At 46.2% G+C, this 22,832-nt stretch overlaps 1 pseudogene; it reads left to right on the top strand.

The window, feature by feature from the left end:
- The first annotated feature begins 262 nt into the window (after positions 1–262).
- On the top strand, positions 263–21,291 carry LOC147958354 (uncharacterized; annotated as a pseudogene).
- The last annotated feature ends 1,541 nt before the right edge of the window (positions 21,292–22,832 follow it).

The following is a 22,832-nucleotide window of genomic DNA, read 5'->3' as shown; positions in this document are numbered from 1 at the left end:
GTCTGTTGTCACCGATCTGTATTTTTGTGTTTGTGTAGTCATGAAGAGGAAGACAATGCTTTCTTTTTTTGAGAAGGTTGGATCACGCTCCTGCCCTGGCTCCCAACCTGAACCTACTGCTACCGGTGTTGATGATTCCAACACAGCCGAACAAGGACAAAGTAGTGGACAGAGTAACACTCTTGATCAGAATGTTTCAGCATCTGTAGAAGGTCCACAACAAGAGACAGTTGTAACAACAGAAACAGATTATATTAGAGACCCCGGCAAACGTCTTCAAATTTGGCAACTCCCTCCTGCCAAGCAAGATGAAGCTCGGCGTTTTTATATATCTGATGGTGCATATCAACCGATCCTACAACCAGAGGAATACCCATTTGCTGGAACGGGTACTCATCGCCGTCGATTCCAGAAAGATTGGTTTACAAACCATTTTTGGTTAGAGTATTCAACTGACACACATAAGGCATACTGCTTGCTGTTGGGGAACGTTGCAGAAAACAAAAATTTTCCTACGGTTTCACCAAGATCCATCTATGAGTTCATATAGCAACAAGTGATCGGATTGCATCTACATACCTTTGTAGATCACGCGTGGAAGCGTTCAAAGAACGGGGATGAGGAAGTCGTACTCAACGTGATCCAAATCACCGGAGATCCTAGCGCCGAACGGACGGCACCTCCGCGTTCAACACACGTACGGTCAGCGTGATGTCTCCTCCTTCTTGATCCAGCAAGGGGAAGGAGAGGTTGATGAAGATCCAGCAGCACGACGGCGTGGTGGTGGATGCAGGGGTCACCGCAGCAGGGCTTCGCCGTTCTACTGCGAGAGGGAGAGGTGTAGCAGGGGAAAGGGAGGTGCCAAGACTCAAGGGTGCGGCTGCCCCTCCCCCCCTTTTATATAGGCCCCCTAGGGGGTGCGCCGGCCCTAGGAGATGGGATCTCCTAGGGGGGGCGGTGGCCAAGGGGTGGAGTGGCCCCCAAGCTAGGTGGGGCGCCCCCCACCCTAGGGTTCCCAACCCTAGGCGCATGGGGTGGGCCAAGGGGGGCGCACCAGCCCACTATGGGCTGGTTCCCCTCCCCACTTAGCCCATGGGGCCCTCCGGGATGGGTGGCCCCACCCGGTGGACCCCCGGGACCCTTCTGGTGGTCCCGGTACAATACCGGTGACCCCCGAAACTCTCCCGATGGCCGAAACTGCACTTCCTATATATAATTCTTCACCTCCGGACCATTCCGGAACTCCTCGTGATGTCCAAGATCTCATCCGGGACTCCGAACAACTTTCGGGTTACTGCATATTCATATCTCTACAACCCTAGCGTCACCGAACCTGAAGTGTGTAGACCCTACGGGTTCGGAAGACATGTAGACATGACCGAGATGGCTCTCCGGTCAATAACCAACAGCGGGATCTGGATACCCATGTTGGCTCCCACATGCTCCTCGATGATCTCATCGGATGAACCACGATGTCGAGGATTCAAGCAACCCCGTATACAATTCCCTTTGTCAATCGGTACGTTACTTGCCCGAGATTCGATCGTCGGTATCCCAATACCTCGTTCAATCTCGTTACCGGCAAGTCACTTTACTCGTACCGTAATGCATGATCCCGTGACCAGACACTTGGTCACTTTGAGCTCATTATGATGATGCATTACCGAGTGGGCCCAGAGATACCTCTCCGTCATACGGAGTGACAAATCCCAGTCTTGATCCGGGTCAACCCAACAGACACTTTTGGAGATACCCGTAGTATACCTTTATAGTCACCCAGTTACGTTGTGACGTTTGGTACACCCAAAGCACTCCTACGGTATCTGGGAGTTACATGATCTCATGGTCTAAGGAAAAGATACTTGACATTGGAAAAACTCTAGCAAACGAACTATACGATCTTGTGCTATGTTTAGGATTGGGTCTTGTCCATCACATCATTCTCCTAATGATGTGATCTCGTTATCAATGACATTCAATGTCCATAGTCAGGAAACCATGACTATCTGTTGATCAACGAGCTAGTCAACTAGAGGCTTACTAGGGACATGTTGGTGTCTATGTATTCACACATGTATTACGATTTCCGGATAACATAATTATAGCATGAATAAAAGACAATTATCATGAACAAGGAAATATAATAATAATCCTTCTATTATTGCCTCTAGGGCATATTTCCAACAGTCTCCCACTTGCACTAGAGTCAATAATCTAGTTACATTGTGATGAATTGAACACCCATGGAATTGTGGTGTTGATCATGTTTTGCTCTAGGGAGAGGTTTAGTCAACGGATCTGCTACATTCAGGTCCGTATGTACTTTACAAATATCTATGTCTCCATCTTGAACATTTTCACGAATGGAGTTGAAGCGACGCTTGATGTGCCTGGTCTTCTTGTGAAACCTGGGCTCCTTGGCAAGTGCAATAGCTCCAGTGTTGTCACAGAAAAGTTTGATCGGCCCCGACGCATTGGGTATGACTCCTAGGTCGGTGATGAACTCCTTCACCCAAATTGCTTCATGCGCTGCCTCCGAGGCTGCCATGTACTCCGCTTCACATGTAGATCCCGCCACAACGCTTTTCATGTCACGTTGATTCTCAACCTCACTCTGAAATTCCTTGAACCTTTCAAAGGTCTCAGACTTGTGTTTCATTAAGTAGACATACCCATATCTACTCAAGTCATCAGTGAGGGTGAGAACATAACGATAGCCACCGCGAGCCTCAACACTCATTGGACCGCACACATCAGTATGTATGATTTCCAATAAGTTGGTTGCTCGCTCCATTGTTCCTGAGAACGGAGTCTTGGTCATTTTACCCATGAGGCATGGTTCGCACATGTCAAATGATTCGTAATCAAGAGACTCTAAAAGTCCATCTACATGGAGCTTCTTCATGCGTTTGACACCTATGTGACCAAGGCGGCAGTGCCACAAGTATGTGGGACTATCATTATCAACCTTACATCTTTTGGTATTCACACTATGAATATGTGTAGCATTACGCTCGAGATTCATTAAGAATAAACCATTCACCATCGGAGCATGACCATAAAACATATCTCTCATATAAATAGAACAACCATTGTTCTCGGATTTAAATGAGTAGCCATCTCGTATTAAACGAGATCCTGATACAATGTTCATGCTCAAACTTGGCACTAAATAACAATTATTGAGGTTCAAAACTAATCCCGTAGGTAAATGTAGAGGTAGCGTGCCGACGGCGATCACATCAACCTTGGAACCATTCCCGACGCGCATCGTCACCTCGTCCTTCGCCAGTCTCCGCTTATTCCGCAGCTCCTGCTTTGAGTTACAAATGTGAGCAACTGCACCGGTATCAAATACCCAGGAGCTACTACGAGTACTGGTAAGGTACACATCAATTACATGTATATCACATATACCTTTCGTGATGCCGGCCTTCTTGTTCGCTAAGTATTTGGGGCAGTTCCGCTTCCAGTAACCACTTCCCTTGCAATAAAAACACTCAGTCTCGGGCTTGGGTCCATTCTTTGGCTTCTTCCCGGCAGCTTGCTTGCCGGGCGCGGCAACTCCCTTGCCGTCCTTCTTGAAGTTCTTCTTACCCTTGCCTTTCTTGAACTTAGTGGTTTTATTCACCATCAACACTTGATGTTCCTTTTTGACTTCTACCTTTGCTGATTTCAGCATTGCAAATACTTCAGGAATGGTCTTTTCCATCCCCTGCATATTGAAGTTCATCACAAAGCTCTTGTAGCTCGGTGGAAGCGACTGAAGAATTCTGTCAATGACCGCGTCATCCGGGATATTAACTCCCAGCTGAGTCAAGCGGTTATGTAACCCAGACATAGTGAGTATGTGCTCACTGACAGAACTGTTTTCCTCCATCTTACAGCTGAAGAACTTGTCGGAGACTTCATATCTCTCGACCCGGGCATGAGCTTGAAAAACCATTTTCAGCTCTTCGAACATCTGATATGCTCCGTGTCTCTCAAAACGCTTTTGGAGCCCCGGTTCTAAGCTGTAAAGCATGCCGCACTGAACGAGGGAGTAATCATCGGTACGTGTCTGCCAAGCATTCATAACGTCTTGTTCTACAGGGAGAACAGGTGCGTCACCTAGCGGTGCTTATAGGACATAATCTTTCTTGGCAGCTATGAGGATGATCCTCAGGTTCCGGACCCAGTCCGTGTAGTTGCTGCCATCGTCTTTCATCTTGGTTTTCTCTAGGAACGCGTTGAAGTTGAGGACAACGTTGGCCATTTGATCTACAATACATGTTGTAAAGATTTTAGACTAAGTTCATGATAATTAAGTTCATCTAAATCAAATTATCCAATGAACTCCCACTCAGATAGACATCCCTCCAGTCATCTAAGTATAACATGATCCGAGTTAACTAGGCCGTGTCCGATCATCACGTGAGACGGACTAGTCAACATCGGTGAACATCTTCATGTTGATCGTATCTTCTATACGACTCATGCTCGACCTTTCGGTCTTTTGTGTTCCGAGGCCATGTCTGTACATGCTAGGCTTGTCAAGTCAACCTAAGTGTTTGCATGTGTAAATCTGTCTTACACCCGTTGTATGTGAACGTTGGAATCTATCACACCCGATCATCACGTGGTGCTTCGAAACAACGAACTGTCGCAATGGTGCACAGTTAGGGGGAACACTTTCTTGAAATTATTATGAGGGATCATCTTATTTACTACCGTCGTTCTAAGTAAACAAGATGCAAAAACATGATAAACATCACATGCAATCAAATAATAATAGTGACATGATATGGCCAATATCACATAGCTCCTTTGATCTCCATCTTGGGGCTCCATGATCATCTTGTCACTGGCATGACACCATGATTTCCATCATCATGATCTCCATCATCGTGTCTCCATGAAGTTGCTCGCCAACTATTACTTCTACTACTATGGCTAACACGTTTAGCAATAAAGTAAAGTAATTTGCATGTCGTTTCTCAATGACACGCAGGTCATACAAAAAATAAAGACAACTCCTATGGCTCCTGCCGGTTGTCATATTCATCGACATGCAAGTCGTGATTCCTATTACAATAGCATGAACATCTCATACATCACATATATATCATTCATCATTCATCACAACTTTGGCCATATCATATCACAAAACACTTGCTGCAAAAACAAGTTAGACGTCCTCTAATTGTTGTTGCAAGTTTTACGTGGCTGCAATAGGGTTCTAGAAAGAACGTTTTCTTACCTACGTGAAAGCCACAACGTGATTTGTCAACTTCTATTTACCCTTCATAAGGACCCTTTTCATCGAATCCGCTCCAACTAAAGTGGGAGAGACAGACACCCGCCAGCCACCTTATGCAACTAGTGCATGTCAGTCGGTGGAACCGGTCTCACGTAAGCATACGTGTAAGGTTGGTCCGGGCCGCTTCATCCCACAATACTGCTGAAGAAAAATAAGACTAGTAGCGGCAAGAAAGTTGACAACATCTACGCCCATAACAAATTGTGTTCTACTCGTGCAAAGAGAACTACGCATAGACCTAGCTCATGATGCCACTGTTGGGGAATGTTGCAGAAAACAAAAAATTTCCTACGGTTTCACCAAGATCCATCTATGAGTTCATCTAGCAACGAGTGATCGGATTGCATCTACATACCTTTGTAGATCACGCGCGGAAGCGTTCAAAGAACGGGGATGAGGAAGTCGTACTCAACGTGATCCAAATCACCGGAGATCCTAGCGCCGAACGGACGGCACCTCCGCGTTCAACACACGTACGGTCAGCGTGACGTCTCCTCCTTCTTGATCCAGCAAGGGGAAGGAGAGGTTGATGAATATCCAGCAGCACGATGGCGTGGTGGTGGATGCAGGGGTCACCGCAGCAGGGCTTCGTCGTTCTACTGCGAGAGGGAGAGGTGTAGCAGGGGAGAGGGAGGCGCCAAGACTCAAGGGTGCGGCTGCCCCTCCCTCCCCCCTTTTATATAGGCCCCCTAGGGGGTGCGCCGGCCCTAGGAGATGGGATCTCCTAGGGGGGGCGGCGGCCAAGGGGTGGAGTGGCCCCAAGCTAGGTGGGGCGCCCCCCACCCTAGGGTTCCCAACCCTAGGTGCATAGGGTGGGCCAAGGGGGGCGCACCAGCCCACTATAGGCTGGTTCCCCTCCCCACTTAGCCCATGGGGCCCTCCGAGATGGGTGGCCCCACCCGGTGGACCCCCGGGACCCTTCCGGTGGTCCCGGTACAATACCGGTGACCCCCGAAACTCTCCCGATGGCCGAAACTGCACTTCCTATATATAATTATTCACCTCCGGACCATTCCGGAACTCCTCGTGACGTCCAGGATCTCATACGGGACTCCGAACAACTTTAGGGTTACTACATATTCATATCTCTACAACCCTAGCATCACCGAACCTTAAGTGTGTAGACCCTACGGGTTCGGGAGACATATAGACATGATCGAGATGGCTCTCCGGTCAATAACCAACAGCGGGATCTGGATACCCATGTTGGCTCCCACATGCTCCTCGATGATCTCATCGGATGAACCATGATGTCGAGGATTCAAGCAACCCCGTATACAATTCCCTTTGTCAATCGGTACGTTACTTGCCCGAGATTCGATCGTCGGTATCCCAATACCTCGTTCAATCTCGTTACCGGCAAGTCACTTTACTCGTACCGTAATGCATGATCCCGTGACCAGACACTTGGTCACTTTGAGATCATTATGATGATGCATTACCAAGTGGGCCCAGAGATACCTCTCCATCATACGGAGTGACAAATCCCAGTCTTGATCCGTGTCAACCCAACAGACACTTTCGGAGATACCCGTAGTATACCTTTATAGTCACCCAGTTACGTTGTGACGTTTGGTACACCCAAAGCACTCCTACGGTATCCGGGAGTTACACGATCTCATGGTCTAAGGAAAAGATACTTGACATTGGAAAAACTCTAGCAAACGAACTATACGATCTTGTGCTATGTTTAGGATTGGATCTTGTGCTATGTTCTAGTAAGCAAACGAAGGAAATAGAAGATCGTCATGAACATATATGCATACAGAGAGAATTGATATCGACCACCTCTCCTTCTCCGAGAGACTGGTCGAACAACAAGTTCTCGTATATATATCCGACACTACCGGCTACATATATACAATAATTATCTCTTACAAATATAATCTCCTAACATACGGACTCATGGTCCACATAGTATTCTCCGTCTTCAGCGATCACGTGGTCAAGAAAGAATGCCGCCAATTCCTCTTGAATTGCTCGCATGCGAGCTGGTGCTAGGAGTTCATCCCGCTTCCGAAACATCTAATTTAAAGAAGGGGGTCAATACATATATATATGAATGAATGAAACTCAACACAAATGATGGTAATAAAATAAAATTGTGAATGTTGTTACATATTGTTCGTCAGTGTAGCCCCGCTCACAGGTCGTGTGGCGGATGGACTCGCAAACGTAGTATCCACAGAAATCATTCCCTTGTTCCTGCCACAACCACTTTACAAGAAATAGAGGTTAATCAAACTGATAAGCAAGAATGCCAAATGGTATTGATGAAACTAGCGCTTGAATGACTAGTAGATGCGCTTAAAATGCTACTATAGTACTTACTTTCGGGTGTCTAAATTGCAGCTCCTTCGGCAGTCCTGGAGCTTTTCTGGTGAATTTTCTCCAAACCCTGCCGGACAAAGAAAACAATTACTTGATATATCAGGAAATGAACAAAGTTGCTGATATGGTGGATAATGATCGATTTAACTTACTTCTCGAGTATTTGAGTCATGTCTGCATAGTCCTGGGGATCTTTTCGTCTTGAGTCTAAGACGGTTACTAGTTCCTGCTCAAGCTTAATCTCTAGGAGAATATAGTGGAAACTTCACACGCATGCATAACTCATCAATTACATTACTATAACCTTGACTAATATATAAGGGAAACCGAATACGCACAAGACAGTAACACTCACTTGAAGTTGTAAGGAAAGAGTATTATATCTTTGTTTTCATTTATTACGAACGATCGTAGCAAGTTGGCCTCGGTAGCTGCGGCATGAAATTTAACCTGAGTTGCATCTATGAGATATGTGTTAATGAACCCAATATCACCGACTTGTCTTTTCTTCAATTCGACGATCTTCAATCTGCATAATATAGTGAGGATGATTATAAATACATGCAATGAAAGAGCTAAGCTATATAGAGAAACTTAATGACAGAAGTAGTACTACTTACAGACAGTAGCAGGCGACCATTGTTTTATCGAGGGCCAATTGATTGAAAAACTGATAGAACTCCTCAAATGGAACAGGCAACAGTTCAATTCCAACGAGGTCATGCTCCTTTTTAACTTTCACATACAAAGTACTCCTCCCCCCAGAGTCTCTGCAGATTTTCAAGTACCAATCATGCAATCTTCGCATCATCGTTGATAGAGATCTTTCATCTTTGACGAGAGGCTTCTCGTACTCGTATCTTTGTATCTGCACGTCCATGGGTTCATAATGTACATCGTCAGGCAGGTAATCTGCAAGATTTCTATAACCGGGCACCATCCTCGGATCATTAGCGACGTTGTGGCTAGGCACCTTGAGCGGGGGGCACGATTGCTTCGCTTGTTCGCCGAGCTGGGCAATTTGTTTCCCAACTCGTCGTTCTTTCAGCCTTTGATCACTGACAGTACTTCCCGACCGCTCCGCTTCGGCAAATTCCTTTCCAATAATGCGCTCATAGTTTCCTTTCGGTGGAGACTTGGGTGGTTTTGTCAGGGCAGCCAGAGTGCGCTTCGCTTTCACCGGATCTACCTTCTCCTCCGGAGGTGGATGTTTCTTTGCTTTCACCCCTTCAAAGAAGTTCCTCACTTCTTCTCGCGCGATCTCGGCGTTCTCCTCTGGGGTCCTCTTGTATGGTAACTTCTCTGGAGTCTTCAGAGAAGGACCGAATCTGTATGTCCTCCCGCCTCTGGCTGTACTGCTAGACACCGGCAGAGCAGACGGAGCGGTTGTCTTCTTTACTTGCTTACGAGGCGGAGGAGAAGGACTACGATGCGCCGGAGCAGCGGGAGCGGCGGCAGGTCTCTTCCGCCCTTGCTGACGAGGCGGAGAAGGAGGAGGCTGCCTGCTCGGGCGCGTCGGCGCATGCGGAGAAGGAGGCGGAGTGCCGCCATGCGCCGAAGAAGGAGCCGGTCGAGTGCCCTGATCGTCACTCGCTGGAGGAGGAGGCGGTGGAGGAGGCGGGGTGCCCTGACTCGCCGGAGGAGGAGGCGGTGGAGGAGGCGGAGTGCCCTGACTTGCCGAAGGAGGAGGAGGAGGCGGAGGCATCCAGTTCGGAAGGTTGATGAGCTCCTTCCTCCATAGGCATGGAGTCTTCAGAGCAGACCCCAGCCTAGTCTCCCCTTCACCGGTAGGGTGGTCAAGCTGGAGGTCCTCAAATCCCTCCGTTATTTCATCCACCATCACCCTAGCATATCCTTCTGGAATCGGCCGGCAGTGAAAAGTTGCGCCGGGTTCAGTAGGATAAACAGAGCCAACAGCCGCCTTGACCTTCAAATTCATCCATTGCGTCATAAGGTGGCAATTTTGAGACTCCGTGATAGCATCCACGGGATAGCTGGCAGGAGCCGTCAAGGCATGCTCCGGCTGAAGCAGCTCGGTGGAAGCCACGCTGCTTCTGCGCTGAGATGGCGGGGTAGCTTCGGGGGAAGCTTCGGCAGTATGTTTGCTGTGATTTGCTTCTCGTTCCTCTATCGCGTCTACCCTTGCTTGCAGCGCCTGCATTTGGGTCTGCTGTACTTTTTTCCTCCTCTCATGGGATTTGTAACCGCCTGCGTCCGGAAACCCAACCTTCCACGGAATGGAGCCTGGCGTGCCTCGTGTCCGTCCAGGGTGCTCAGGATTCCCGAGGGCCATTGTGAGCTCGTCGTTCTCTCTGTCTGGAAAGAACGTCCCTTCCTGCGCTGCTTCGATATACTGCTTAAGCTTACTGACTGGCATGTCCATTTGCTCGTTCGTCCAAATGCACTTCCCTGTTACAGGGTCCAGGGTTCCGCCAGCCCTGAAGAACCAAGTCCGGCAATGGTCTGGCCAGTTAATTGTCTCTGGTTCGATCCCTTTATGAACCAGATCATTCTCAGTCTTGGACCACTTAGGCCGGGCTACGAGGTAGCCACCTGACCCCGTGCAATGGTGAAGCTTCTTCTTCGCAGCATTTTGCTTGTTTGTCGCCGACATCTTCTGACTCTTTTCCGATGTCTTGTGGGCCACAAATGCGGGCCAGTGATCTCTAATCTTCTCATATCTGCCCTTGAATTCTGGTGTCTCATTATTTTCGACAAACTTATTCAGCTCTTTCTTCCACCTCCTGAATAGTTCTGCCATCCTCTTCAGAGCAAAAGACTTGATTAATTTCTCTTTAACTGGGTTCTCTGGATTATCCTCAGGCGGTAGGGCGAAATTTGACTTCAGCTCAGTCCAAAGATTATTTTTCTGCATATCATTGACATAAGAGACCTCAGGGTCTTCTGTAGCCGGCTTAAACCATTGCTGGATGCTTATCGGGATCTTGTCCCTAACCAGAACCCCGCACTGAGCAACAAATGCGCTCTTTGTCCGGAGGGGTTCAATAGGTTGGCCGTCGGGCGCGATTGCTATGATCTCAAACTTTTCATCCGAGCTCAACTTTTTCTTCGGGCCTCGTCTCTTTACCGAAGTTGTGCTCGATTCGGAGGGCTAGAAAGAAGAACAAAGACTTAATTAATATGTGTACATACCAAAACAATGAATGCATCAATCAGCTAGTCAGCATAGGCTTAACTAATATATATACCTGGCCGGACTCGGTTCGGTCACCGGAGCCGTCATCACGGTCTCCTTCTTGCACCGGCATTGGGTCACCGGAGCCGTCCTCATGTTCTTCTTCTTGCACCGGCATTAGGTCATCGTAGCCAGCTTCTTCACCCTCTCCTTCCAGACCATCGATTTCGTTGAGAAACAACGAGACGGCATCACTTCCTTCTACGATTATGTCCCTCAACAACGCTTCTTTTGCTTCGTCTAGGGCGGTGTCCACAGTTTCTACAAATATTTACAACATGGCAATTATTATTCAAACATGACAGATGGATATATTAGTGCCAAACGTAGAACTAGCTACCTAATCATAGTAAGCTATCGGGAGGGGGTATATATCGACAACGACGACACTACATCTATGTCCCTCGACGACCCTCGTTCCTGATAAAAAAAAGAGGAAGAAGAAGAAAAAAAGAGGAGAAGAAAGAATAGAGGAGAAGAACTCCTCTATTCTTTCTTCTCCTCTTTTTTTTCTTCTTCCTGTTCTTTTTTTATCCTCTTCTTCCTCTCATGTTCGAGAGGATCGCCGAGGGGTCGGGAGGTTGCCTAGTGTCAAAGGATTCAACAAAACCATGTCTTCATCATTAGGCGAAAGTAACATGTGCATGATGGTACGAAGCTCTTCAAAGTTGTTCTGGAACGGAGTCCCAGATAGGATAATTTGCTTTTTGGTACAAAGTTCAGCAAGAGCCTTCCGAATATCGCTATTTGGAAGGCCTTTGCTGAATTCGTACCAAAAGGCGGATTATCCTATCCGGGACTCCATTCCAGAACAACTTTGTAGAACTTCGTACCAACATGCCCTGGTTACTTCCGGCTAATGATGAAGGCATGGATTTCTTCAATACTTTGACACTAGGAAACCTCCGTCGACCCCTCGGCGATCCTCGACCCCTCGAACCCTCGACGACCCTGGAACCCTCGACCCCTAGACGACCCTGGAACCCTCGACCCTCGACCCTATAGAACCCTCGAACCCTCGACCCTGAAACCCTCGACCCTTGACCCCTTAACGACCCTCGACCCTCTACCCTAGTTCCCGACCCTCGACCCCTCGGCGATCCTAGACACCCTCGTTCCCGATAAAAATTAAGAAGAAGAAGGAGAAGAAGAAGAAGAAGAAGAAGAAGAAGAAGAAGAAGAAAGAGGATAAGAAGAAAGGAATAGCTAGAGGAGAAGATCGAAGAAAAAAAAGAAGAAAAAAAAGAGGAGAAGAAGAAAGGAATAGTGGAGAAGAAGAGAAAATAGAATATATTCTATTTTCTCTTCTTCTCCACTATTCCTTTCTTCTTCTCCTCTTCTTTTTCTTCTTTTTTCTTCTTCTTATTTATTTCTCCTCTTCTTCCTCTCCTCTTCTTCTTCTTATTTACTTCTCTCGACCCCTCGTCCCTCTCTCATGTTGTCGGGGAGGGGGTATATCGACCTCCGCTCATCTTGAAATTATCGGGGAGGGGGTATATCGACCCCCACCCCCTTCATCATGCATATATAGCTACCACATACATATATACATTGAAAAAAATTACATATATGCAACAAAAACATTAATACACATATGAACAAAAAAATACATATATGAACAAAAACATGCGGTGAACAAAAACATTAATGTAATAAATCTAATAAGAAATTAATCTAATAAAAAACATGCTCTGAACTTACATATAGCCACATACATACAAATATACATTATATATATATGAAAAAAAATTAATCTAATACAAAATCAAAATAGAGCCGGACCGGCGCGGCGGCTCACAGCGGGGGCGTCTGGCGATGGCGACGGCGGGGGAGGCAAGGGCGCCGGCGGGCGGGGGCGGGCCGCGGGAAGGGGCTAGGGCGCGGGGCAGGGGCCGGCGCGGCGACGACGTGGTTGGCGGCAGGGGCGGCGCGACGACGGCACCGGAGGCAGGGGCGGCGCGGCGACGACGTCGGAGGTAGGGGCGGCACGGCGACGGCGTCAGGGGCAGGGGCGGCGCGGCGACGGCGTCGGAGGCAGGGGCGATGGCGAGGAGGAGCAGCGCTGGGGCGTCGGGCACGAACTGACGGTGAAGTTGTGAAATTTTCACAAGTCCAGCTTATATACCGACAGCATTGGTCCCGGTTGGTGCTACGACCCGGGACGAACGCCCCCCTTTAGTCCCGGTTGGTGCCACCAACCGAGACCAAAGGCCTCTTTTCAGCAGCCCAAAGGGCGGGAAGCGGCGGCCTTTGACTAAAGGGGGGCATTGGTCACGGTTCGTGGCACCAACCGTGACCAATGCCCCCTTTAGTCCCGGTTGGTACCACCAACCGGGACCAAAGGCCTGTGCTGCCCCGAACCCAAATATTTAGTCCCACCTCGCTAGTTGAGAGGGAGGGCCACCAGTTTATAAGGTGCGGTGCGCCTTCCCTCTCGAGCTCCTCTCTAAAGCACGCTTTCGGGCCTAACACTGCAATCTGTGCCTGTGGGCCTACTGGGCCTCCCGCGGGCCTGAATCCTGGCCCATGGTAGGGTTTCTAGTCGTATTCAGGCCATGGGGGCCCAGTAGGTGGCACTTTTTTTGTTTTTTTGTTTTTTTTGTTTCTACTTAGAACTAAATACTTATAGTTTTGTAGTGATTTCTTTTTTATTTTAGGTCACAAAAATTATAAACTTTCTGTTAGTGCCATTAGTTTTAAAATTTGAATAGTTTAAATTTGATTTTTTTAAATTTGTGTGAATCACTAGTTTATGAATAACTTTACTATAAAAATTGATTTTTGAGTCAATCTTTTTCCTGCTATTTAATATTACTGTGTTTTATCATTATACTCAATTTGGTAACTTTAGTTAGTCATAACAAATATTATAGGGGTGAGCCCTATTTTTTTCCAGTTTTTTTGTTTTGTTTTCTGCATTATTTATTTCCTTTTGTTTTTTGCTTTATTTTTTAATTCTTTTTGCTTTTAGTTTTAGAAAAATTATAAACTTTCTGTTAGTGCCATTAGTTTTCAAATTTGAAAACACTTTTTTAGTTTTTTTGTTTTCTTTGTTGCTTTATTTATTTTATTTTGTTTCTACTTACAACAAAATACTTATTGTTGCTATTTTTATTTTTTTCCAGTTTTTTGTTTTGTTTTCTGTATTATTTATTTTCTTTTGTTTTTTGCTTTATTTTTTAATTCTTTTTGCTTTTAGGTCAGCAAAATTATAAACTTTCTGTTAGTGCCATTAGTTTTAGAAAAAATATAAACTTTCTGTTAGTGCCATTAGTTTTCAAATTTGAATAGTTAAAATTTGAACATAGATGCACCTATAGAGAAAATTCGACCTAAATTCATAGTTTTCAAATGAACTCTGAAAAAGTTGGCATAGCATACTCGTCTGTTACAAATTTGGCATGGTATCATCATAATAGTTGCGGGAGAAAGTCTTCACTTTTTCTTCGCTTGTGTCATTTGCTTATTGCGCCGTAACCATGGATAATCTTCATTGTTTATCAGGATGCTTGGGTCAGCCTTGACATTGAAGGGAGGAATTTCATGAAACTTTTCATAATCTTCAGACATGTCTGTCTTGCCGTCCACTCCCAGGATGTCCCTTTTTCCTGAAAGAACTATGTGGCGCTTTGGCTCATCGTATGATGTATTCGCTTCCTTATCTTTTCTTTTTCTCGGTTGGTAGACATGTCCTTCACATAGATAACCTGTGCCACATCATTGGCTAGGACGAACGGTTCGTCAGTGTACCCAAGATTTTTCAGATCCACTGTTGTCATTCCGTACTGTGGGTCTACCTGTACCCCGCCGCCTAACAGATTGACCCATTTGCACTTAAACAAAGGGACCTTAAAATCAGGTCCGTAGTCAAGTTCCCATATGTCCACTATGTAAGCATAATATGTATCCTTTCCGCTCTCGGTTGCTGCATCAAAGCGGACACCGCTGTTTTGGTTGGTGCTCTTTTGATCTTGGGCGATCGTGTAAAATGTATTCCCATTTATCTCGTATCCTTTGTAAGTCAATACAGTCAAAGATGGTCCCCTGGACAACAAGTACAACTCATCACAAACAGTGTTGTCACCTCTGAGACGTGTTTCCAACCAACTGCTGAAAGTCCTGATGTGTTCACATGTAATCCAGTCATCGCACTGCTCCGGGTGTTTGGAGCGCAGACTGTTCTTGTGTTCATCGACATACGGGGTCACCAAGGTAGAGTTCTGTAGAACTGTGTAGTGTGCTTGAGACCAAGAATATCCGTCCCTGCATATTATTGAGTCTCTTCCAAGAGTGCCTTTTCCAGTCAGTCTCCCCTCATACCGCGATTTAGGGAGACCTATCCTGTTAAGGCTAGGAATGAAGTCAACACAAAACCCGATAACATCCTCTGTTTGATGGCCCATGGAGATGCTTCCTTCTGGTCTAGCGCGATTACGGACATATTTCTTTAGGACTCCCATGAACCTCTCAAAGGGGAACATATTGTGTAGAAATACGGGCCCCAGGATGACAATCTCGTCAACTAGATGAACTAGGACGTGCGTCATGATATTGAAGAAGGATGGTGGGAACACCAGCTCGAAACTGACAAGACATTGCGCCACATCACTCCTTAGCCTTGGTACAATTTCTGTATCGATCACCTTCTGAGAGATTGCATTGAGGAATGCACATAGCTTCACAATGGCTAATCAGACGTTTTCCGGTAGAAGCCCCCTCAATGCAACCGGAAGCAGTTGCATCATAATCACGTGGCAGTCATGAGACTTTAGGTTCTGAAACTTTTTCTCTGGCATATTTATTATTCCCTTTATATTCGACGAGAAGCCAGTCGTGACCTTCATACTGAGCAGGCATTAAAAGAAGATTTCTTTCTCTTCTTTCGTAAGAGCGTAGCTGGCAGGACCTTTATACTGCTTCGGAGGCATGTCGTCTTTTTCGTGCAAACGTTGCAGGTCCTCCCGTACCTCAGGTGTATCTTTTGTCTTCCCATGCACGCCCAAGAAGCCTAGCAGGTTCACGCAAAGGTTCTTCGTCACGTGCATCATGTCGATTGAGGAGCGAACCTCTAGGTCTTTCCAGTAGGGTAGGTCCCAAAATATAGATTTCTTCTTCCACATGGGTGCGTGTACCTCAGCGTCATTCGGAACAGCTAGTCCACTGGGACCCTTTCCAAAGATTACGTAGTGTAAATCATTGACCATAGCAAGCACGTGATCACCGGTGCGCATGGCGGGCTTCTTCCGGTGATCTGCCTCGCCTTTGAAATGCTTGCCTTTCTTTCGACATTGATGGTTGGTCGGAAGAAATCGACGATGGCCCAGGTACACATTCTTCCTGCATTTGTCCAGGTATATACTTTCAGTGTCATCTAAACAGTGCGTGCATGCGTGGTATCCTTTGTTTGTCTGTCCTGGAAGGTTACTGAGAGCGGGCCAATCGTTGATGGTCACGAACAGCAACGCCTTAAGGTTAAATTCCTCCTGTCTGTGCTCATCCCATGTACGTACACCGTTTTCATTCCACAGCTGTAAAAGTTCTTCAACTAATGGCCTTAGGTACACATCAATATCGTTGCCGGGTTGCTTAGGGCCTTGGATGAGAACTGGCATCATAATGAACTTCCGCTTCATGCACATCCAAGGAGGAAGGTTATACATACATAGAGTCACGGGCCAGGTGCTGTGATTGCTGTTCTGCTCCCCGAAAGGATTAATGCCATCCGCGCTTAAAGCAAACCATACATTCCTTGGGTCCTTTGCAAACTCATCCCAATACTTTCTCTTGATTTTTCGCCACTGCGACCCGTCAGCGGGTGCTCTCAACTTCCCATCTTTCTTTCGGTTCTCACTGTGCCATCGCATCAACTTGGCATGCTCTTCGTTTTTGAACAGACGTTTCAACCGTGGTATTATAGGAGCATACCACATCACCTTCGCAGGAACCCTCTTCCTGGGGGGCTCGCCGTCAACATCACCAGGGCATCTCGTCTGATCTTATACCGCAATGCACCGCATACCGGGCATGCGTTCAGATCCTTGTATGCACCGCGATAGAGGATGCAGTCATTAGGGCATGCATGTATCTTCTCCACCTCCAATCCTAGAGGGCATACGACCTTCTTTGCTGTGTATGTACTGTTGGGCAATTCGTTATCCTTTGGAAGCTTCTTCTTCAATATTTTCAGTAGCTTCTCAAATCCTTTGTCAGCCACAGCATTCTCTGCCTTCCACTGCAGCAATTCCAGTACGGTACCGAGCTTTGTGTTGCCATCTTTGCAAGTGGGGTATAACCCTTTTTTGTGATCCTACATGCGATCGAACTTCAGCTTCTCCTTTTGACTAATGCATTGCGTCCTTGCATCGACAATGACCCGGCGGAGATTATCATCATCGGGCACATCGTCTGGTTCGTCTTGATCTTCAGTAGCTTCACCCGTGGCAGCATCATTGGGCACATCGTCTGGTTCCTCTTGATCTTCACCAGCTCCCCCCATTGCAGCATCACCGTATTCAGGGGGCACATAGTTGTCATCGTACTCTTCTTCTTTGCCGTCTTCCATCATAACCCTTATTTCTCCGTGCCTTGACCAAACATTATAGTGTGACATGAAACCCTTGTAAAGCAGGTGGGAGTGAAGGATTTTCCGGTTAGAGTAAGACCTCGTTTTCCCACATTCAGTGCATGGACAACACATAAAACCATTCTGCTTGTTTGCCTCAGCCGCATCGAGAAACTCATGCACGCCCTTAATGTACTCGCGGGTGTGTCTGTCACCGTACATCCATTGCCGGTTCATCTGCGTGCATTATATATAATTAAGTGTCCAAATTAATAGAAGTTCATCATCACATTAAAACCAAAGTGCATACATAGTTCTCATCTAACAACATATAGCTCTCCAGAGCATCTAATTAATTAAACCATACATTGAAACTATGTAAAACATTTCAATGCGAAAACAAATGCGATCATAATCGCAACCAAGGTAACAATTGATCCAACGGCATAATGATACCAAGCCTCGGTATGAATGGCATATTTTCTAATCTTTCTAATCTTCAAGCGCATTGCATCCATCTTGATCTTGTGATCATCGACGACATCCGCAACATGCAACTCCAATATCATCTTCTCCTCCTCATTTTTTTATTTTTTCCTTCAACAAATTGTTTTCTTCTTCAACTAAATTTAACCTCTCGATAATAGGGTCGGTTGGCATTTCCGATTCACATACATCCTAGATAAATAAAATCTATGTCACGTTGGTCGGCATAATTTTCATAAACAATAAATGAACCAATAGTTATAAAGATAATATACATACCACATCCGAATCATAGACAGGACGAGGGCCGACGGGGGCGGATACCAAAACCATCGCACTATATAAGATGCAATAATAAATGTAAGAAAATGATACAAGTATCTATCTAAACATACAAGTAAGAATATTTTTCCTTTCAGAAAGAAGATAAGAACAAGAGGCTCACCACGGTGGTGTCGGTGATGAGATCGGCACGGGTGATCGACGGCGGTGAAGACGGGGACGGGGCGTGACGGACCGCTAAATCTAGACAAATCTCGAGGAAAATGGAGCTTGGAGTTCGAGCTTCGAGAGGAGAAAGCTTAAGTAGTGTGGCTCGGGCATTCCATCGAACACCTCATGTGCATAGGAGGTGAGCTAGAGCACCACAAAGCCCTCTCCCCCTCGGCCAGAAAAAACAGAGCACTATGCTCTGCTCTTGCGCGAGGGGGTATATATAGGCACCTCATTGGTCCCGGTTGGTGACATGAGCCGGGACTAAAGGGGAGCCTTTGGTCCCGGTTCAAGCCACCAACCGGGACCAATGGTGGTGGGCCAGGAGCGAGGCCCATTGGTCCCGGTTCATCCCACCAACCGGGACCAAAAGGTCCAGATGAACCGAGACCAATGACCCACGTGGCCCGGCCAGCCCCCTGGGCTCATGAACCGGGACCAATGCCCACATTGGTCCCGGTTCTAGACTGAACCGGGACTAATGGGCTGACCCGGCCTGGACCAAAGCCCTGTTTTCTACTAGTGTCAACTAGAGGCTTACTAGGGACATGTTGGTGTCTATGTATCCACACATGTATTATGATTTCCGGATAACACAATTATAGCATGAATAAAAGACAATTATCATGAACAAGGAAATATAATAATAATCCTTTTATTATTGCCTCTAGGGCATATTTCCAACACTTGCCTTGTTTCCTCTTTTCCAAAAAGCCAATTGGAAGGTGTGGCTCAGATACATTCACAGTCAAGGGATTTCAAAACTGGAAAAAGGTCAATAATGGGAAAGAATGTGCTTTTCTAACTCACATGGGTCGTGATCCTAACTCAGCTCATAACTTTGCTGTTAGATGTTTTGAAAATCTTAAGAATAGCATGTCTCATATAGACAAGGTAATGGTGAAGCAATGTGAGAAAAGAGTGGCAGATGCGGGACTAAGACTCAAGACTACAATTGATGCCATCAGGTAAGCATGATTTCTATATCTATTATGTCCCAAGTGGACTTGTTACTTGTAAATTCTATACTAAGCAATTGTTGCATCTATAGGTGGTTAGCATTTCAAGCGTGTCCCTTTAGAGGCCATGATGAATCTCCGGGATCTAAAAACCGAGGTAATTTTATTGAGATGCTCAAGATTCTGGCGTCGTATAATAAAGAGGTCAATGAAGTGGTGTTAGAAAATGCTCCAAGAAATGCAAAGTACACTTGCGGAGAAGTCCAGAAAGAAATTGTAAGCATAATTGCTCGTAAAGTGCAGAAATCAATTAAAGAAGAAATTGGCAATCGCAAGTTTTGTATAATGGTTGATGAAGCAAGGGATGAATCCAAAAAAGAGCAGATGGCGGTTGTTATTAGATTTGCCAATGAAGAATCAATTATTACAAAGCGCTTTCTTGATGTAGTGCATGTTAAAGATATTGCTGCAACAACTCTCAAAGACAAGATACTTGCTGTTCTAGCTTTCAATAACCTGAATGTGCAAGATATCAGGGGCCAAGCATATGATGGGGCTAGCAACATGAGGGGAGAATGGAATGGATTGAAGGCTCTTATTCTTCGGGAGTGTCCGTATGCATACTACATTCATTGTATGGCTCATCAGCTGCAGTTAGCTCTTGTTGCAGCATCCAGAGAGGTGCATGAGGTACACAACTTCTTTCAGCATGCAAACTTTATAGTCAATGTTGTTAGTGCTTCTTCCAAATGCAATGATGAATTGCTAGCAAACCAGGCAGCTCAAATTGAACGAGAGATCGAACTAGGAGAACTTGATACTGGCCGAGGGGCAAATCAGTTAGGCTCTTTACAAAGAGCAGGAGACACTAGATGGAGCTCCCACTATAAATCAATCCAAAGCTTAAGAAAGATGTTTGCTGCTTCTGTTTCTGTTTTAAGAAGTATAGCAAGTGATCGTTCGGTCTCACAATTTTCTCGAGGAGATGTTGTTGGTGCCCTTAGGATTCTCATCTCATTTGATTTTGTGTTTATTCTGCACCTAATGGAAAAAATCATGAAGATCACTGATGTGTTGTGTGCAAGACTGCAAACTAAATCTTTGGATATTTTGAATGCATTGGATTGTGTGTCCAACACAAAGGTGCTGCTTGCTGACTTGAGAGAAAATGGTTGGGAATCTCTTCTTGAAGAGGTTAATTCTTTTTGCCTGAAGCACGAGATTGATATTCCGGATTTTAATCGCAAGTATATATGCACCTTTTCCCAACTCTGTACTTAAGATTATGTTACATATTTATTACCTAGTGAAACTAATTCTTATGTATATTATTATTAGGTATGTTGATGTGACCAAATCCAGAAACAAGCATGACAACACCACAACACTCCATCACTACAAAATGGATGTATTTAGTGTTGCCATAGACCAACAATTGACAGAGTTAGATGATCATTTCAGTCTTCAAGCAACACAGCTTTTAAGCCTTTGTGCATCATTGGATCCAAGACGTGACACATTTGACAGATCAAGAATATGCATGCTAGTTGAAAAATTGTATCCTGCAGATTTTTCTTCTCAAGAAAGAGCTCAGTTGGAGTGTCAGCTACCACATTTTCAACTTGACACATGCAACCATCAAGAACTGAAAATGTTACCATCACTTGCAGCTTTGGCACATGGTCTGGTCAAAACAGGTAAATCATCTATGTATCGAATGGTCGACAGGTTATTACGATTAGTAATAACTCTCCCGGTGTCGACTGCAACAGCAGAGAGAGCATTTTCAGCTATGAAACTTGTCAAGACTCGTCTTCGAAGTACAATGGGTGATGATTTTCTTCGACATTGTATGATAATCTACATCGAGAAAGATATAGCGTCAAAGTTTAGTTCTGATGAAATTATAGACATATTTGATCTTCTTGGTTGTCGTAAAGCCGATTTCAAACTAATAGAGATGTAACTTCTTTGCATTGTTTGATTGACCGTATGGTCTGTACCGAACCATGAAAAATTAGTATCATCTTTGCAATGCTAGATTTTTTTTGCTTGTGTCTTGCTAGTTGCCCCCCCCCCCAACCTCAAATCCTGGCTCCGCCCATAAAGTGAATGTACCAGTGAAGCTTTTGTTGAAGAAGAAACATATGCAGCACGTATATATGTTATGAGTGATGGTTACAATGTAGGTTTGCTGAATTATTATTTCACAACTTTGCTTTGACAAAAATGACAAGATGTATGGAGCAAAACTGAAAAACATAGGCATGATTCAAGGTGGACACGGTCCGGTCCCTGACCGAGCCACCATTTGGACCGGCCGGCGGCGGACCGAACCGGACCGGACCGAGCAGTGCGGCGGTCTTCTTTTTCTGGACCGGACCGGCGGAGGTAAAGCTCGGGCCGCACTGAGAGGACCGGCGGCGGCGGCGAGGTCATGACCACGGCAGCCGCAAGAGACGACTCCTGCGAGCTCCTGACACGGTCGAGAACAACGACGGTTCACATATGGAAGCAACGGGACGCGGTGGCGCTGCCCGGGTCGCGAGTGTTACATGTGCACGTTTGTTTTTAGCAGTTTTTCCGCTACATGCAAGCAATTTACAATGTACTGGCCTTGCCGTGATTAGAGGATCAAGTTTTACGTGGGGTTAGTCGTGGGATGACGCCGTAATTGATGGATTAAACCTCGTTTCTCTGGTTATTTTTATTATCTGATCAACGAAAAGAAGGAAAGAAAGTAACGGCCCACGATTTTCTGTGTGCGGGCGGGGCAGCCACGACCCACGGTTACCACCGCGACGAAAAGAAGGAAAGAAAGTAACGGCCCACGATTTTCTGTGTGCGGGCGGGGCAGCCACGACCCACGATTACCACCGCGTGCAACTAGTGTTTTGGGGGCCTTCTTCATCAGGGTCTGCCGCTGCTGAAAATACTGAAGATTCTGACGAGACTGAAAATACTGAAGATTCTGACGAAACTGAACCGTGATTGCACATACAGATTTGGTAAGCCTCTTACGTAGGAATAGGAGTTTCCTTGTGTTTTCTGTTCGATTGAATAAAAGGAAACAACATTGTGGAATAAAGGGAAACGGCAGCGTGGAGTTAGTCGTGGGATGGTGCCTTGATTATGGGAAAAGCTCTCCTTCACCCGACCGATCACTCGCGCCGCATCCGCCGGCTCCGCGTCCATCGGATCGCCTGTTGATCGGACGGACGACAGCCTCCCCGCCGCCTGACGCGCGTGCGTTTCTGAAACAGAGCCATTGTTTCAGTACAATTATTCTTGCAACTGACCAGCTCTATTGACTCTTGTCTTTGAGAGGGCTAGGGATACGCGGCTGGATTCGGGAGGGCGGCGGCGGGCGGCGCAGGGCGTTGGGCGGCAGGGGTGGTGGCGCATATCCTCCGCGGTGGCGACGACGATGACGGGTTCGGCGGTGGCCAAAAGGTATTGATCGGGCAACCGCTCCCTCCCCCGAACAAGATGCTCCGGAAGACGGGC

This window comes from Triticum urartu, chromosome 7A (assembly GCF_056163025.1).
Source record: "Triticum urartu cultivar PI428250 chromosome 7A, HENAU_Tu73, whole genome shotgun sequence".
Taxonomy (NCBI): domain Eukaryota; kingdom Viridiplantae; phylum Streptophyta; class Magnoliopsida; order Poales; family Poaceae; genus Triticum; species Triticum urartu.
Note: the sequence above shows the minus strand (reverse complement) of the source record. Positions and strands in the feature narration are given on the sequence as shown.